The following is a 5,575-nucleotide window of genomic DNA, read 5'->3' as shown; positions in this document are numbered from 1 at the left end:
ATTTACACCGCATGAGTCTGTGGTTGGTCGACGCATCCTCCCCTCGTGCGGCAAGATATGGGGAAAAAGCTAGATTTGTCCTCCACTACCACCTCGTTCGTCCTACAGTGCCCCCCTCGCCGCCGCGGTACCCAGGAGTCATCGCCGGAAAAGGTGGAGAGTCGGACGGGAGGCCGGCGAACCGGGTTGTGTAAGGGACTGTGCTCCGGCTACGGCCTAAAGTAATGGAGGGAGAGGGTATGGAGTTTCTACTCGACGCCGTTGACAGGTTGGTTCCCGGCGAGATCTAAGCAAAAATTGTTGTTCTTCGTAAGCACTGGCGGCGTGGCTAGATCTTATATTTCTAATCCTTTTGCGGGCGTCTGGCCTTTGGTATTTGCAGGTTCCCGGTGCGTGAGGAATTTGCGGACAGCCTAGACAACCCAGATCCAGTTCAACTACTTTATTTGCTGGAGAGGGGGAGTGCAACTAAGGATATGGGTGAGGTCAATGCCGCCACTGAGCAGGCTCAGGTGGAGGACGTGGGAGCAGCATCTGCAACCTAGCAAGGTGGCCATGGTTTGCGAGCTGAATCTCCGACGAGGTCTGCTCAATCAACAGGTAGGGTGAATCCACAAGCCCCCGGTTGGACGAAAAGGTGAAAATTGCACTTCGTTGTTTGCAACTAGCACTGGAAATTGCTGTTAAATTCGTACCCTGCATACATTTGTCTGTGCAAAAAGTGATTCAGAAAGTTCGTCTGCTATGGTTTCGAAATATTTCCGAGGGGAATGATTTATGAAGTCATTTCCCAAAAATCGTGATTCTGCAGTAGCCTTTGAGTGTGGATTAAAGAAGACAAGCATTGTTATTACATTCCTGACAATTTACTTAAAACAAATATGAAAACCGAATGTATATATTGGAATTACAGGGGCCGCCGGCTATAGTGGTGGGTTATGAGAACAACCCCAGTGTCCTGTGTTTACTTGTATGCTATAGGACTGGCAACAAAATCCAAATGTAATTATTTCAAAGAAAAAGGAGTCAGGGAAAATCGTTCCGCTCGATTCTAAAAAGAAATGTAGAATCTAACTACATACCCCCCCTTTTTGTTTCTTACTATGCAGGCTTCGGTTCAGAAGTGCACCACCTGACCGGGTGCCTTGCCCGTCGAGGATGAGCGCATTAGAAATTTCAATACGCAAGTATGCAGAGCAACCTGATAAGAGCGTCGTGAAACCTGAGCTGGGACCTAGTTTTGATTTGTTGGGTGAGGCATATGATTTCTATAACATGTAATCATGGGAAGTGGGGTTCGGGATAAGATATGGAAAAAGTAGGTTCAACGCCAAGAGGACAAAACTATGCAGGAAATAGTATGTGGTTGCTCGGTGAGTGCTTGTTTCATACAACAGAATAACTGAAACGAAGTGAATATGTGACATTTTATTCAGTTGCTTCGCTGAATTGTAAAACTTCATTTAGAAGCAAACTCGTGTACTTACGTGTCTGCTTCACAGCCTGTAGGGAAAACTCGAGACTGAAAACAGTCGGTCCTGTAGATGTGAGTGCCCAGCTCTGTTCAGGGTCCTACATGCTTCCGACAACAGCTGGTACATCACAGATCATCGGGCAAGTCATAACCATTCCATGTCGCTGACAATGGGAGAGAAAGTGCACTGGCCATCTCATAAGCACATAGATGTTTACACCAAAGACTTGATAAAGCAACTGAGGGAAAACAATGTAAATCTTGGGAAAGTATACAACATCATTGGGAGCTTTTTTGGTTCAGTGGAAAAGGTCCCCTTCACGAAGAGGACACTAAGGAATATCTGTGGCCAGATTAGCCGTGAACAAGCTGAAGACGACGTTCGGAAGACACTTCAAGCGTTTGCTGACATCTGAGCAAATGACCCTGGGTTCTCCTATGTGGTGTTGGCCGAGAAAGACAGCAAAGTTAAGAACCTGATGTGGGCTAACGGCAACAGCAGGATGCAATAAAGATTCTTTGGCGACGTTGTGACTTTTGACACTACCTACAAGACAAACTTATATGATATGCCGTTTGGGCTATTTGTCGGAGTCAACAACCACTACCAGAGTATTATCTTTGCCGGGGTGTTCATGCATGACGAGCAGGAAGAGATCTTTGAATGGGTGTTCGAGGAATTTGTACGTATGATGGGTGAACCTCCGCCAAAAACAATACTTACAGGTGAGAGGGTTCGGCAAAACAGAAAAAAAAGATACTGTTCGATCTGTCTTGATAATTTATCTTCATTATCGACAGACTTATTAGAGTTTGGAATGCTTCTCTTTCTTGTGCGGACCAGTGCAGGGCCATGGAGGTTGCAATCAAGAAGACATATCCTGACACGGTGCACCGTTGGTGCAAATGGCAAGTTCTGAAGAAAGCAAAGGAGACACTAGGGCCCTTGTACATGAAGAAGAGCGATTTTCAAGCTGAATTCCACAAAGTTGTTAACCATATGCTGAATGAGGAGGAATTTGAAACAACATGGGAGGCGCTGCTAGATAAGTACAGCTTGAGGAGCCATAGCTACATGACCCAAATATATGAGACTAGGCGGAAGTGGGAAAAACCTTATTTCAGAGGAGTGTTCTACGCAAAAATGACAAGCACGCAAAGGAGTGAGAGTGCAAACCACATGTTGAAGTCTTACATGCCACCAGCAAGCCCAATGCACGTGTTTGTCAGGAAATACATGAAGCTACAGTTTGACCGCGAGGGCGATGAAAGCTACGAGGAAAAGAGGACGATGATAGTGAGTGCACTCTTACCATGAGTCAGTAGTAGTTCTGGCTATACTAGAAGCATCTGGCAATAGATGTAACTGATCAACCGATTTGATTTAATTTCCATTCTCCGTTTTGTTTTACTTGCAGGGCGGTGCGGTGAGGCGGACTAATCTCGCAATAGAGCAACTTGCCAGCAAGGTGTACACCCGGAACATGTTTGAGGAATTCGGGTGTTTACTCATGGAAGGAACTGCATACAATGTTACAGAGGTGGAAAGGATGAGGAAATACAGGACCACCCACAATAATGCAGCAAAAAGGGAAAAGTGGAGTAGGGTCGAGTACGAGGTGACCATCAACGAAGACAGATCGATTTTCAATTGCGAGTGCGGGCAGTTTGATCACACAGGGATGCTTTGCAGCCATGTGTTGAGGGTAAGAATCCAACATAGATCGCATGCTATGAGAAAATAATGAAACTCATTAGCTGCAAACGCACTTGTTGAGTCTGTTGTTCTTGGCGTGCAGGTTATGGAAATTCTTCACCTTGAAGACATTCCAAAACACCATATCCTAAAACGTTGGACCAGAGATGCAAGGGATATACTCCCCGATCACCTGGTGCAATACCAAAAGGACAATTCACAAAATTTGTCATTTACGTTTAGGCATGCGACGCTGTACTTCAAAGCCATGGAAGTTGTGAGGATGGGGGACGCAAGCGCTGCATGCTATGAACACGTCAAGGCCAGCCTGGATTCGCTGCTTCAGAGTGCAGCGCCTCTAGCAGAGAAAAGGGATGGCCTCGCTTTTGAGGACCGTGTGATTGCAAATGAAGATGCCAGGCACTTTGCCAATGGCAACAACTCATTAGCGAGTCTCCATGGTGATCACAGCCAAAGTGCTACTAATTCTGTCAGCACGAATGCGTTACAGTGCCTCGCAGCGCCGGAGAAAAGGAAGGGTCCTGGCAGGCCGACGAACAACAGAGATAAGGCGCCATATGAAGGGCTTAGTGAGAGAACCCGGTTCTGCAGCCTATGTCGGTGCAGAGGTCATAAACAGACCACATGCCCAGAAAGGGGTGATGAGCCGAAGAAGCCAAGGAAACCAGGCAAATGCAAAAACTGTGGTTTAGAAGGACATCGGCGTACTACATGCAAAAGGCCGATTGGGTTTGCTGATAACTGATGTAGTTGTTTCATTTTTCCGAGCATGAATGTGTTTCCCTGGGAGGGTGTATGAGTTGGTTTTATGTTCAACGATGGTAGTTTTCCTTGCTGCATGCTAGTACTGCTAAGTTTCCTGCTTGTATCCAGACAGTAGGACAGAACTATTTTTCTGCTGTAGTGTCTATCTTGGAGGTAGAATATTTTCCGCAATGCATGGAGCTACAAAAATATGGGTGCCGTCGGCGGTTTTGATTGTGATTTGTAGTGTCTTACCTGAGAAAACGCGCACTGGTTTCCTGCTTCGATGGTTTTGCTTACGACATGCACACACTTGGTCAGCATGCATGCACATCCACGTGGAACCCGCCACACGACACAGCGACCCAACGCCACAAAACACGCACACAACCCCACCCCCTCTTCCTGAACCCTCGCCACACCCCCGCGCTCGTGCGCGACGATTCAAATTTCAAAAAAGCTGATTTAATGCATGTGGAAGCGTCCTTTTGGGTTGGCAACGCCTCGGGGTATAAGTAAGAGTGAGGGGGGGGGGGGCTGGTTGTTCGGCATCCTCCCCTTGAGAAACACAATTGCCATACTGATTTGAATTTTTTTGAAAACGGTGGTCTGCATCTGATGGAGGTTTCTCTAGCTGAATCGGGGGCCAGTGGCACAACTAGGGGAGCGGCGCGGGATGGTTTCGACGGCATGAATCTTCTTGTGAGTTGTCCCTTGCTTTTTCGTACAATCCCTTTGTGATGTGTGTGTATTATTCAGCAGCAAATCTATCGTGAACCAGCTTGAAACCACTTCGTAATGCAGCCTTCATCTCCCTCGCGATTCGATTGCGCAAGTAGTGCGTGGAGCACGACGGATCTGCCGGACGAGGTCGTCGCCGCCAATGGGGAGGTAAGCATGCCAAACGGCAGATCACTCTCAGGCAGGTGGCCGATGCATATCACGAGAGTCTGGCGATAATGTCCTGATGTTATGATTTTCCAAGGCGAGGTCGTCCAACAGCAAGAGTCTCCGCCACAAGATTTGGGCTGCGTGGTGGAGCAAGATTCATGGGAGGAAGGATTTGGTGAATTCGATCCATCTGCTCACCCAGACTTGCCTCGTACCACTTGTAGCTCTGCCGTGGACAACGAGTCTGGTGTAGTAGGCTATGGCGATGATGAAGATTCTGAAGATGAGGATGAAATTACCAGCGTGCAAGCAAAACGCTGCCGGATTGTAGATTAGATCCCGCGATTTATGATAAGTAGTCAACTAGTTTGTAGCGAAATTAGGTAGGTTCATTAGCAGTTCATGACTGCACTGCATGTAGAGCCTACTTGCTTCTTTCCATGTATGAGCTGTGCTGCGTTGACAAATCTGATGAGCTTAGCCTCCGGGTTTCTACCTTAGTTAAGTACCCGTCTTTTCTCTAGTGCCATTGGTCTTGATGACGTTAGCTTGGGTCAACTAACAAGAACAAATCAAGGCCTTCGCCATGAGACCGTGATGACTTAATAATGTGAATTCACCGCATGATTGATTAGGTCTAGAGTTGGTGTGTCATTAATGCACGGTGGCGATTAGCAGTGCGGATGGGGGATACTTATTAAATGCATGGGTTGGTGGGCGTTTTGCGTACATGGCGTGCCCACCGCATG

General features: G+C 47.2%; 1 pseudogene; it reads left to right on the top strand.

Annotated features, from left to right (window-relative positions):
- Window positions 1–239: 239 nt before the first annotated feature.
- LOC119360157 lies at window positions 240–5,162 on the top strand (annotated as a pseudogene).
- Window positions 5,163–5,575: the final 413 nt, after the last annotated feature.

This window comes from Triticum dicoccoides, chromosome 2B (genome assembly GCF_002162155.2).
Source record: "Triticum dicoccoides isolate Atlit2015 ecotype Zavitan chromosome 2B, WEW_v2.0, whole genome shotgun sequence".
Lineage (NCBI taxonomy): Eukaryota > Viridiplantae > Streptophyta > Magnoliopsida > Poales > Poaceae > Triticum > Triticum dicoccoides.
Note: the sequence above shows the minus strand (reverse complement) of the source record. Positions and strands in the feature narration are given on the sequence as shown.